Source organism: Magnolia sinica, chromosome 11 (genome assembly GCF_029962835.1).
Source record: "Magnolia sinica isolate HGM2019 chromosome 11, MsV1, whole genome shotgun sequence".
NCBI classification, from domain to species: Eukaryota; Viridiplantae; Streptophyta; class Magnoliopsida; order Magnoliales; family Magnoliaceae; genus Magnolia; species Magnolia sinica.
The window spans coordinates 80,649,329-80,663,951 of record NC_080583.1 but is presented as its reverse complement, the minus strand read 5'-3'; positions in this window follow the sequence as shown (position 1 = coordinate 80,663,951).

Below are 14,623 nucleotides of genomic sequence, written 5' to 3'. Positions count from 1 at the left end.
TGTGAGCATCAATAGAATAATACATTCAACCATTTAGGCATTTTATCAAAATATGAGCATTAATGGAAACAACACACTCACTTAAGCATTCCATTAAACATGTGAGTATTAATAAAATCACACATTCACCTAGGCATTTCATCAAACATGAGAGCATCAATAGAATAACACAGTCAATCACTTAGGCATTTTATCAAACATGTGAGCATATATAAATAAGCAATAACACATGTTGCGAGCAAATTGAAATGTGAACATGTTAGGATACATGAAATTATCTACAAATAACAAATTATTAATCGAGACCATCAAGGATTGATAAATAAAAACCTAGGAATAATGGTCTTCACCTTAAGAATGTATTTTAGCTCCCAGGGTTAAGATTTTGAGAAAAATAATTCTTACACCAATTTTGAAGTAATTAGGTGAGATTCATGCAATTCAACCTAGAAAAACCTAGGTTAGGAAGTAGGGTTGTAACGTCCTGAATCTTCACTATTTTGGAGTTCCAAAAATCCTTAAATTTTTTTTTGTAATTAACTTATAATATCACTTACTGACCATTAGCACTCAATGTTAGTTTATACACGAGTGGTACCAGTAAAGAACTGCACAAGTCCGATTAATCAACCGTAGGAAGCCAATGAATCCGCTCGATCACTTGAACATCAAGTTTAGCCCCATGATTTACTCACATAGGACCCAAATCTAACCAACCCATCGCTAACTAATTAAGACAATTATAACTAAATTAAAGATCTAACCGAAGCCAAGTCAGATAAGGCCCAGATCTTGACTCATAAACCAAATTAACCCCGTTACTCTTTTAACCTAAAATTGACGGTTTAGAATAATCATGACCAAATCTCCACTTTCACTAGTTATAAATAGGCCACACTATGAACATAGTTAATCCAAACCCTAATCATTGCCCACGAGAAATCTCAATACTTAATTCATTCCAAAAATACCCTGATTTTCTGAACAAGCCCTAAACCGCTCGTTGGTGGGTCACTAGTTCCAAAACTATAGAATAATGTCCATCTTACTGGGCTCGACGTCCATCGCGGGAGTCGGACCTGAGTACTGTCTAGAACCGCTCAACTTGAGTCAAAGGACAAGTGCATGAGAAGTGCAGATACCCTAAAGGAAGAATTTAAAATTTAAGTGAATTGGGTCGTCCACTCTTATGCAAAGTTGAGGATTTCAGACCATCATTTTACAACCAAACTTCACACATGGAGTAAGGATATTTCTCTACTCATATCCGTATAGCCGCGGCCCCGATCGATCATTGGTGACCGTTGAACAGACTTCTAATTATATTTGTCGATCGGCGCATCCAAATGGCGGGCCGATCATATCCATATGTAGATCATCGTTAGGGCTAACTATCCTACGATGTATATCAATATGTACTCCCCATAGTGGGCCATAGAGGTTAGAAAGACCCTCTCATAGGGCTAGTATAGTAAAAACCTAACCCTTGGGGCCATTTACACCAAATCTGGTACTATATAAAGGCTTCTTTTGGACACCCCCTCCTCCCATACGAATTTTAACAAGAAAAAAAAATGGATAAAGGGAGAAGAGATAGAGGAGAAAATAGGAGAAAAAGAGAGGGAGAGCTTAGAAGCATGAGGGTTTGTGCACATTCACCCTCTCATCTCCTCTATAGTAATATTATCCTTCATTGGTGTCGATTCGGCGACGATTGAAGGTAAGTATTGAGTTATAGTTGTAAGTTTAGGTATTGTGTTTAATTCCTTTCAATTCTTACAAGCTTGTGTGCTTATTTATGCATTTCAACGATGATTTCCTAACACCCTAACCCTACGGGCACCGTGAATCGAGCGGTTCGTCACAAGATGCAGACCATTATCCTTAAGTGGCTAAGTACCAATTTTAAGGTAAATTTAATGATTTTGGATGCTAGATTGATGAACATACGAAATTTAAGGAAAAATCCTAAATTAAGAATCCATATGATGAGTACACTCAACATGCATGAAATGATAAATGGATTGTTTGATCGTTATTCTCAAATTGTTTGGGTATGAATTCGTTGTTGTCTACCTTCTTGCATCTAACATCTTTACACATTCTTCTATGTCGTATGCTTGATTGTAATTTTTCGTACTATGGATAATGTGTAATCTTTGCTTCTTATGTAGTTCAACACCACCCACACACATATCTAATTTATGCTATTAAGAGTAGTCACATGCATGTTAATATCCTAAAATCTTATGCTTGGATGTGTTGTACGTTTTATTCCTTCTGCACTTGAAGATAAACTCTTAATTGCTTAGAATATTATTAAATATATCCCACCCTCTGGGTTAGTCAGGAATCTGAGATTTGTAAGGGTAGTCCCGTTAGTTGAGCCGCCCTATGACTAGACTGACTAGTGCGGGCGGACGCGAATAGGCGATAGTGGTAGGACTATAAGGGTTACTTGCACCCGATGTCATGCGTTTTGTGCTCGCCTGAAGTAGGGCGATCTAGTCCACCGACTGACCAACCGTGTTTGTTAACCATACTTGGTTACACCTGTTTGGAACTTAAAACACCCCTCGCCCACTGGTGCCTACTGATAACGGCTAGTAATTTGATCCACAGCCTCGTGAGCCGGGTATGGTGGAATGAGATACTGTGTTCGAGCTGTCGGCCTGCGTTAGGGTGACGAGCCTCCCCGTAGTGGTCCGTAAGCAATCCCGCTTTTCAGCACTTCTCGCGTGCTCGCATTCGGGGGTGAGGAACCCGATGGAATCAAGGATCGTGGGACCTTGGCCTCGCACGTTGAGGAGTCAAGGTCTCGCAAAAAGGGACAATGGCATTGATATCGTCGAGGTGCACCAGTTTTCCCAACCTGTTGGATGAACGAAGTTAACTAAATACTCGGTTAACATTATTCATGCATCGTATTAGCTAGGATTTGGCCACTCAGCAGTTGAGGTCACAATGAGGGAGTGTTGATCATGCGCGACCGTGAAATGAAGTCGCTCGAGAGAGTGTTGTAGATGAGGTCATGCATCATACATAACTCATGCATACGCATTAACAAAGACTAGTTAGTGATTTATGAATTTATGTTTTTCATTAAATTCATCATGGAATTGATATTTGATGTAACTTATGGCTAATGGCACCCACTAAGTTAGCTACTCACTCCCACTCTGGGATGGTGTTTTAAAATACCAACCAGACTCTTTACTAGATGCAGGTGAGGCGGAGTTCGACAAGCCGAGCGAGGTAAGCATGGATAGGGAAGAGGAGTTTTTCTACTTCCAGCTTATGGATGGATCACCTTATACTGTGCGGGTTGTTTATGGGTTGTTGAGAAGGGATCTAACGCACCATTTCTTTTGGGCATTTCTTATATAAATTTTATCTGGTGACGCCTTGTGCGACCCGTTTGATATTCATATAGACTTGTATTTCTTAGTCACATTTATTTCAGTAAATTAGTTATGGTTCATGTTTATGTTCCACCTAATTCCTTTATTGCTCATTTAAATTGATTTATGTACAAATTACCATAATTAGGATATAAGCGACACCTGGAAATTTGGAGGACGAGTTCCTACACGGCCCCTGAAAACTTGGAGTGTTACAAGGGTTCATTTCTTACCTCTCAATCGCGAGTGGAGTAGATTTGGCGGAGGAGAACGATCAAGACTAAGGCTTAGATTGGAAGGATTTAGTAAAGGAGATACTAATCTCCATCACTTGCTCTCCCTCTACTCCTTTCTCTCATTATCTCATTCTCTCTTTCCTTCTAAGGCAAAATTCGAATAGAAGCAAGAATTGCCCCCAAATACACTATTTATAACACAAAAAATAGTACAAATAGCCTTAATGACTAAGTTTTTATTATACTAGCCTTATAAGAGGGTATTTCTGACATTTGGGGTCTACTATGGGTGTAGGGGTCGATACACACTATAAGATATTTAACCCTAGTGATAATTTATGTATGGATATGATCGACATGCCATTTGGATGCACCGATCGATGTGTACGATCAGAAGTTAGTTCAACGGTTACCGACAGTCGATTGGGGCCGCAGCTAGACAGATGTGTAGGGTATTAAATTAGGTTATTGCCCTAAATTTGGTCACGATATAACGATTCGAAAGACATAACTTAGGCCAAGAGTGAAAATGAACATTTTAACTTAAGTTCTTAACAGTCTCTAAAGGTATTCGCACATCTCATATACTGACCTTGTGAGTATAAGTTGAACGATTCGAAATGCGACCTCGACTCGATGTCCCGCGATGGACGTCAAGCCCGCTAAGATGAATGTCTTTCTAATATCGTGTTTAATGACCTACTAATGAGCGGTCTAGAGTTTATTTAAATAATCAGGGCATTTTTTGAATGAATTGGATAGCAAAATTTCTTGTTCGTGATGAGTAGGGTATTGATTAGCTAAGTTTATAGTATGGCTTATTCGTAATTAGTGAAAATTACCATTTGATCCTAATCACTCTAAACTATTGGTTCGTGTAACTGGGTCAGTTTGGTTTGATCCGACCTTTAGTTGTCTCGGCTTTTGGCAGATATTTATTTAGTTGTGGTTGTCTTAATTAATCAATAATAGGTCAGTTAGATTTGGGCCCTAAATGAACAAATCACAAAAATAGACTCGATGTTTAAATAATCGGAAGAATTCGTTAGCTTCATACGGTTGATTAATTGGATTTGTACGGTTCTTTACTGTAACAACCGCATATAGGCTAACATCAATTGTTAATGCTCGGAAAGTGACAACATAAGTTAATTATAACGAAAAAATTTCAAAAATTTTTTAAATCCAAAAGAGCAAACATTTGAAATGTTACATTTGGATATTATTGGCCCACCATGATGTTTAACATCTTATTCATTCATAAGCAGAGTCCATTAGTGACATCTTTATCTCTACTTTTTCTTGTGTTGTAGTCCACTTTTATTTTAGCTCAGTCTTAAAATTTATTTTTAAGCTAACATCACTATGATACAAATGATGGTTGAAAATGTCTCACCCACACCATATGGTTCCAAGGAGCTTTCTGGCACACGGTCTCATTAATTACAAGAAATTGTAGGAAATATGGGTCTATATCTAGTGGGGCCCGGAAAGAAATGTGCCTACTGCAGAAGAGGATCAAATTGACCTTATGATCACATCCGCTCGTCAATTCTCTCATTGTCATAGGAAATAATAGGTAAATAGTATGGTAGATATGCTTAGTGTACGTTTTGGATGTTTCCATTTTCAGCTGTTGATTGGTGCGGTCCACCAAATTGATGGTGACCGTTTTGATATGGATATGGATCTGAGCATGAAAGCTGGAACAAATAGAATGCTCCTCAATGTCGTTTTCAATTTTCTTTGCCCCCGTTCTGCCAAAGGTAGCAAACAAATTGCGATTTGGCAGTGCACCAAACGGGCCCATACTCATTTAATCTCAAAACATGGCCTCCAAAGCATGGATGGGGAATGCCCGAAAGCCTGGATCCTTTACATACAGTTTTTTGCCTTCTTTTCATTGAATCTGGATGCTGATATGTTTTGATCTTAGCAGACAGTTCACATGATAGTTATAAAGGACTTGTAATGGTCCAGTTAGGAAGATTTTTTTTAGCATGGTCCATCCATCAGTCGCAGGACCAATCGGATCAACGGTCTGGATTTTTAAAAAGTGGATCGCACTTATATGAACTCGGGGAGCAAGTATACAATATCCTCTGCTCCACCTCGTATGCTCCGGTTTCCAACTATGCCAAATATGCCCATGGTTCGGTAATCCAGACCATTGATCAGTTGGGTGCAGATTGGAAGATCCTAGCTACCCACCAATCTCAGGACCTTTTTCAGTTGAATGAAGATTGTTGTTGTACGTTCCTTCTAACCATCCATTTTTAATCTACATATCGAAGGGCCATGAATCTCTTATTGACAAGATTCTCCCATCCAATGGGGCGTGTCTGGATTACTGATCCAAACCATGAAAAGTATAGATCCTTACCGTCCAGTTTTTGGCATTCTTCCAGTGAATGTGGATGCTAACAAGAAGGAGACCTTTCACCATCCACCATCCATTGGTGGCATGGCAAATCAGATAAACGTTCTGGATGTTTTCAAAAAAAAAAAAAAAAGTGGGCTCCACTTGTTGTATGATCTCAAGGAGCAAGTATACAATAGATCGTTATAGTCCAGTTTCCATTTATGATAAAAAGGCCCCTGATTCAGCAATCCAGACCGTTGGTTTGTTGGCCCCATATGGGGAAGATCATAACCCATCAATCTCAGGACTCTTTTAGGTTGTGGAATGTAGACCATTGCAGTATTTTTCCTTTTAGCCATCCATTTGAATGTCCCATCAAGGAAATTCTCTAAGAATAGCCCATCCAACGTGCTAGAAACGGACCAATGGTCTGGACTAAGGAACCATGGGACCCACCACCCTTATATCCTGTGGTGTAGAGGATCATATGATTCCAGTTCCTTAATGAAGGAACATGTGCTTTTCCTGATCTCCAATCCACACAAATGGTATCCACATCCACTATTAAAATGTAAGTGCCTAAGCTACGTTATTCCATGCCTTGCCTTTTCACTTTGGTTTACCTCGTCTGTTCTTATTTTATTAAAAATAATAATAATAATAATAAGTGTAACGACGGTTATGCCCCTGACCTTTTGACCGTTGCACTTTCGGGTCTGCAGCTCGCTCGGCAACGGTCGGGTCCAAGTTGGATGCTGGGCATGGGTGTCATATATGAGGTGCTTGATATGAATCCAAATTAGGGGTGTATGTCGAGCCGAACCGAATTGAGCTGGGCTCAGCTCAGCTCGGCTTGGTCACTAGGCACACCCAGCTCGAACTCGGCTCGACTCGGTGACCGAGCCAGCACCTCCAGCTTGGCTCGGCTCAGTCAGCAATCAGACCAGTTCGAGCTAGTTTCGAGCTTTCGAGCCGAGTTCGAGCTGAGTTCGAGCTGTGTTCGAGTTTGTTTTTTGAGCCAAGTTCGAGCTCAAGCTATGGAGTCGTGCCCGTGTTCAAGTTCGTTTTTCGAGCCGAGTTTTGAGTTGAGTTTCGAGCTTACGAATTTGAATTAGAGTTTAGTTTTCGCAATTATACAATGTCAAAACTTGGAACTAGGAAGTCGAAAGTATCAAATTAAAATTATAATTTTACTACATCTACATACATTTAATAACATAACAAAGCATAAAATAAAACATCAAATACAAACTGAAGACACTACTATAGAGGAGATTCATCTGATGAGCTCGAGCTTCTATTCAAATCTGCATATATATAATCATTCACCCATCCCGAATCAAAAGGTGGAGATAGCTTTTTATCGCCCTCCTCTTGTATAGTTTGAATTAGATTTTTCAAACTTTTTTTGTGAAAAGATTTATACGTAGTTCCCAACGTTCTGTAAAACGCACTAAAATTGGAGAGAAACTTAGTTGAATTCTTACTCTTCTTCTTTTTACCCGTGCAGCTTGAACCTACTTCGACATCACGTGCTCTTGGAAGACAGTGCTGATTTGTAGAAGCCGCTTCCATACTGCGCTTTAAGACAAGTTGGAATTGTTCTTCTTCCAATACTAATAATTCAGTTTCTTCTTCTATCTTGAAAAGTTTGGATATGGGAGTGAAAGCTTTTTTGTTTGAATCAAGAACTGCTTGTAAAAGAACTTGGATTTTCTTTGGGGCTTTAGGACACGGTTTTGCATCTCCACCTCGACAGGATAAGTGTAATCTGAGTCGATTAGTTTTGTTAACAAACTTGGCTCCACACAAATTACACAAAATCTTCATCTTTTCAGACTTTGGATAACGGACTAAGGAACCATAGTCCTAAATGTTAATCGATGGTTCACTTGAAGACATATCTACATATTGTGTTGGAAAAGTATTTTAGCAATAATGAAATACCGACATAAAACAAAAGCAATTTATGGATGAAAAAAAGTCATTAATGCATTGCGCGCATAGCATCCATCAACATAACATTAAAAAAAAAGTACTCATTACATTATTTTCAAGTTCCAATAAATTAACAAGAAATGTTAATCTAACTTCATTCATGCAGCTGTTGTTTCATGTGCTGCGGCTTGATACACATTCACCCCCTCTTCCTTATCAATATCAGAACCTCTAAAACTCAGACGCAACCAATCTTGTATACAAATTAATGCTTCCGCTATATTTGGTGTAAGAGAACTTCGAGTCTTGCCCACAACCCTACTCCCTGTGCTAAAAGCATATTCCGATGTCACCGTTGAAATAAGAACTAACAAAATATCTCGTGCCACCGTTGATAGTGTAAGGTATTTTTCTTCACTAACTCTTATTTTCCACCACTCCAAAACATCGAAGTCTGAATCCTGCCACAGTACAACTGACTCTTTGAGATACATGTCTAACTCTGATTCTTTCGTTTCAGTGTTTGTATTTTCTTTTGCTAAGAAAGACATGTAATCATCATCAAGCATAGTGTCAGAGCTTAAAGCAGCATGCGACCTAACTTCGTTAACACTTGGTGTGGACCATGTGGTTGTGTACATACTGTACAATGCTTCGACTGCGTCACGAACCTTCGAGGTTTCAGTTACTGCATTTTCATTAGAATAAATCCTCATGAAGATGTACTTAACATAACTCATATTGCATCGAGGATCAAGAACAACAGCTAAGGCCATTAACAAATGACAATCATCACAGTACTTATCGAACTTTATTTACATACCACCTATCATGACTTGCAGAAAAAATGAACTTTCACTGTCAGATTTCTTTAGGCGTCCTTGATCTTCCACACAGCTGGAAGAAACATATTTGCTGTAGGAAACTTATTGCAAGAAAATATCTTCGTACAGTTATAAAAAACCTTTAAAATTTTGTGAACTTCTTTCGTTTTGCTCCAATCTTCTTCTGTAGGCAACCAAGCATACGTTCTATCACGCACTGCATATTCTGAAAATGCAAGTTCCAATTTCAGAGTCGAATCCAACATCTCAAAAGTCAAATTCCAATGTGTGCATACATCTAGCTTCAATGTTTTTGGAAACTTCAAATTCAAACGTTAGAATATGTCATTCCATATACTCAATCTTTACGGCGAGCCCCTTATGTACTTCACACTCTCCCTCACATTCTGTAATGTCTCGAAAAAATCCGTACAAGGACCCGAGTACCACCTCAGGTAGAAATCACTCATGACCAAAACCTTTAAAAATTAGGTTAATATTATTAAGTGTTAAACTAGAGTACTTGTGAAATTAGTACTAATTACTTTAAATATGATCTGCAAGATCCAAAACATGCAGAATCATTGACACTACATTACCCTAAAATCTAGAATCCATCTCAAAACCCAGTTGCTCTCGGGAGCATCTTGAAACTTCATATCAGACTTGGACCGCACGTCGAAAGTCCGATGACCGCAAAACTATACAGTTATGACCGCATTACTGGACTTGACAACCCCCTTGAAAATCAAGTCTTAATTATGTTTAGAAATGCACAACTTGAGCCCAGAGCGAAGTGTGTGAGAAACGTGAATATATTTAGAAATAAAATTTCGAATTTAAGTAATCTAAGTCGTGTCGCTTGCGGGCCAGATATAAGGACTCAGACTGTCAGAATCTGACCCAAATATACCCTCGAATCAGGAGAAATGTCCCTGTAACGCCCTGAAAATTGGGGGTCGTGCATACGCTTGACTCCCGAGTTCTCGGGGTCACTTATAATCGGTTTTCATTAATATGCGATTAATCTATGTTTAAAGGCGCAGCATGGAATTACTTGAAACATGAAGCACGACCACAACTAGTCTGCTGAAATGAAAATAGATCATTATATACAAGTCCAAAAGGATATAAAAAGGGTCGTATCAAGCGTTGCCCAATAAAATTACAAAAGGAATATCATGTCCAAAAGAGTAGGGATGAGACCACAACTCAGTGATCCAAATCCTGTCTACTAAGCCGACGGGGAACCATCCATCAGCTGAAAGTAAGAGAACTCGTCCTCCTCCTCGAGGCTCGCATCACCGGGCTCCACCAAATCTGTATAACCTACATCTATGAACGGGTCTGGTTGGTGTTTTAAAACACCGTCCCAGAGTGGGAGTGAGTGATCAACTCAATGGGTGCTATTAGCCTTAAATTGTAACAAGCATCAATTATAATAAGAATTTAATGAAAAGCAATCAATCATAAACATTTATCCAGTCTTGTTAATGTGCATGTATGCAGGATGATATGACGTATGCCCTCACCACAACGCTCCCTCGTGCGACAACATCTAACGATCGCCAATGCCAACACTCCCTCAGTGCGACCTCGACTGCCGAGTCGCCAACCTAGCTAATGCCATGCAATGATAATGTTAACCGGGTTCTTAGTTAAGTCCATTCATCCAGCAGATTTGGGAATCTGATACACCCCACATATCAAATGCCCTGAACTAGTTGCGAGGACAAGACCCCCCCAATGTGTGAGGCCGAGATCGCGCGATCCTTAACCCCGTCGGGTTTCCCCCATCCCCGACTTCAAGCACATGGGTGGTGCTGAATGTGGGGTCGCTCGCGGTCACTACGGGGAGGCGCGTCACCCCAGCGTAGGCCGACAGCTCGGACATAGTGTCTCATTCCACCATGTCCGGCTCACGAGACTGTGGATCAATATTCCATCCGGTATCGATGAGCTACAATGGTGGTGGGGTGTTCCAGTTTCCATACATATGTGAGCAAACAAGGTTAACAAACTAGGTGGGTCATCCAGTGGACTAAACCGTACGAGCCCAGGCAAGTATGTGGCGGAACGACATCGGGTATAAGCGACCCATGTAGCCTGACTACTGCGGCCCACACATACTCATCCAAACCCATGGGTTTAGCCTCAAGGTGGTCCTACCAACGGAACCACCTTCGCTCTCCTCATGTTCCTGACCAACCCAAGGGTAGGAATAGTGACTCATAGTATGCCAACTACCAATGTAACATCAAACATATTCAACACCATGCTCTTATGTTGTTCAATATACAACTCAAATTTCTCTAGCAAACAAACTATTAATATCATGAATAAGGTGTATGTGTGTGGTGTGGGTTAGTGAGGAAGTTAAGCACTTCCTACACCTCAAGGAATCAAATACATAAGAGCAAATGATTCATACACAATATGAAGCAACACATATGAGAAAAGAAATCTACCAAACATGAGCATGTAATCATTCATACACTAGATCATGAGAGAGGTAAGATTAACATCAAAGAGAAATAAACATGCAAATCATACAATTCCAACAACATGTCATCCCTAGGTTCCTCTAGATTCTTCCATACAATATACCAAGTAAACAAAATCATTAAACTCTAACTATAATTGGTGCTAGGCCACCTAAGGATAATAGTCCGCACCTATGGATCGTTGAGATCTTGGAAAACGACCTAGAAGTGCCAAACTCGATGTTGATCGGCCGGAATCCTAAAACAATACACTTGCATGTTAGGATTTCATACAAATCCTAGCTCAACATAAAGGATTACAAAAAGAATGGGTGCTTACCTCCCTAATCGGATGGAAATCGCTTGCATTTGTGGATGTGGGGTTTCTTGAGAAAAGAGAAGAGGGGTTTCTAGATCTCACCTCCCTTTGGCCCACCTTTCTCTCCCTTCTTCCTTCTCTCCTTCTCTCTTTCTCCTCTTTTCTCTTCTTCCTCTCTTCCTTCTCCTTTTTCTCTCTTCTCTCCCTTTATTCCCTAGGGCAAATTCGTATGAGAGAGGGGTGCCCCAAATGAGGCCCTTTTATAATGCCAGATTTGGTGACAATGGCCCCAAGTGTTGAGTTTTTACTATACTAGACCTATGAGAGGGTCTTTCTAAGCTCTAGGGCCTACTATGGGGCGTAGGAGTCGACACCCACCGTTGGATAATTGGCCCTAATGATGATCTACGTATGTATATGATCGGCCCGCCATTTGGATGCGCCGATCGACAGATATGATAAGAAGTCTGTTCAATGGTCACCGATAGTCGATCAGGGCCGCGGCTATACGGATATGAGCACGGAAATATCCTTACTCCATGGGTAAAGTTTGGTCGCAAACCGACGATCCGAAATTCTCAACTTTGCATAAGAGTGGACGACTCAATTCACTTAAGTTCCAACTCCTTCCTTTAGGGTATTTGCACTTCTCATGCACTCGTCCTTCAGCTCAAGTTGACTGGTTCTGGACCGTACCCAGGTCCGATTCCCGCGATGGACGTCAAGCCCAATGAGACGGACATTATTCTATAGTTTTGGAACTAGTGGTCCACCAACGAGCGGTCTAGATCTTGTTTGGATAACCGGGGCAGTTCTGGTGGCCCTCTGACCATGAAACTTATAGGATAGGTGCTCTATGGCCCGATGAAGGGCCATGTAAAATTTGGGGGCAAACGGATGCGGGATTTTACCGCAACGGTCCGATTTGCGATCAACGGACATCGTTTCGTGATCAGGTCCCAGATTTTGTGAGCCGGTGTAGAAAAATATATTAGACCCTCATCGTAAATTATGAAGAAATCTGACGGCTGAAATGTCTTACATTTCAATTTTATTTACACGTGCCAGATTCTAATTTTGGCATTGGTGAGGCGCATCTGGCAAGTGCCAGATTTTACTTCTGGGTGTCCACTGGGTCCGTGGTCCGCGATGGTCACCAAACCCACTGAGATCTATGCTCCCCTAAATTTTTATAATTTTTTGACCTTCCCATGTCACGGTATAGCCTGCACGGGCTGTCGCTAGGTGTTAACGACCATCTGGCTTGGAGGCCTGTACCAGGTTCTATCAGGACCTGTCTGACCTATTCAATTATGCTAATCTTGATCTAATTTATTTGTGATACCTCACTACGAGTGGCTTAAACAAACGGTCTTGTGGCAAATCCTACGTGGACGTCCCAGGACACTGTTCTGGTTGGGTGGGACGTTACACTACACCTGATGTTCAAGTGACCGAGCGGATTCATTGGCTTCATACGCCTGATTAATTGGACTAGTGCGGCTCTTTACTGGTACTACCCCTGTATACACTGACATTGAGTGCTAATGGTCATTAAGTAATATTTAGGTTAATTAAATAAAATAAAAAATAAAAATAAAAATTGATGGATTTTTGGAAATCCAAAAAAGTGAAAATTCAGGATGTTACAGTCTCACACATGTCGGTGTACTTGTGACCCTGATTGAGTGACCGTGACCGTTGAACTGAAACGGGTCCGCCACAGTCGATCTGTAAATCCGATCGGAACGAAAACTCAGCCTGACCTAGATCCGTGGTCAGCGAGCTTAAGTCCGACCGCACGTGGAAAAGGGGCCACCAGAAGTGTTCCGTTGTGCTGAAACAGACGCCCTTTGGATATAACCTAAGTATACCTTGGCCCTGGGGCCATTTCCATCAAATCTGGGCCTATATAAGGACCTTAAACCCTCTCTCTCTCTCTCTCACCTCATACGAATTTGAGAAACCCTAAGAGAGAGAAGAGAAAAGAGAAAGGAAAAGAGAGAAAGTGAGAGTGAGAGTTGGAGATTCTTCCTAAGATTTGATCCCGCTACTCCACGCACTCAACTGTCATTCCTGTATTGGTATACAGGCGATTTCGACTCCCTACTTAGGTAAGAAAACCTAACCCTAACTTGTCTTAGGGTTTCCGACTAGCGTAATAGATGAATTAACTAACCAATTCCCTGTTATAGGTTATTGTGGTGCCGTAGACAAGACTTAACTTTCAAAACTGAGTTCGTTACGTGTCTACCGGCGAAAGGTGCGGACTATTAACGTATTAATTATGGTTTTCAAGGCTTTCAATGTCAGTTAATGATTTATTACTGATGTGGGTGCTATTTCACATGCCAAATACGATGTCTGTTTCGCTTTACGTATATATGAACTATGTTGAGTATATTGTAATCTGTGTGTTTGTAGAAATGATCGTATATGTATGGAATTTGAAATTTCGTTTGCCATGATTAATTGCCATGTATTTATGTAAGTTGTATGTGTAACAACTCCTTGATGAAAGGATTTGTCCAAATACATGTTATCCCAACATATGTCGCGTATGTTATAATGTGTAGCCTAGGTGTTTGTGAAAATGTCTGAATGAGTGGAGGATCTGCATTCGTGCTCGCCATGACAAATTGTTGTGGGTATATGATTATTGTGTAGGCGGCAACCCCTTGGCGAAAGGTTTTGCCCTAATACACATCAACATACGTTGTGTATGTTAAAAAGGTGTAGTCTAAGTGTTCGTGAAAATGTCTGAATGAGCAAGCACTTGGCATCAAGTACTTTATATGAGTGTTGAGATAAGATTCTCAACTACCTTGACTATGTGTATGATTTCCTCCATGCAACTTATATTATACTGCCTGTTTTACTTATGAAATGCACATGTGTGAATTCCTGTGTATGTTGTATTTCATAACATGCTCAAATAGTTGTAAGATTGGAATTATGTGTTTATTACTATTTTGACTATTTCATACGAATACTTGTTGGAATTGGATACGTTTAGGACAATGATATAGTCCAGGTAATCGATAACAGGCCCTGATTTGG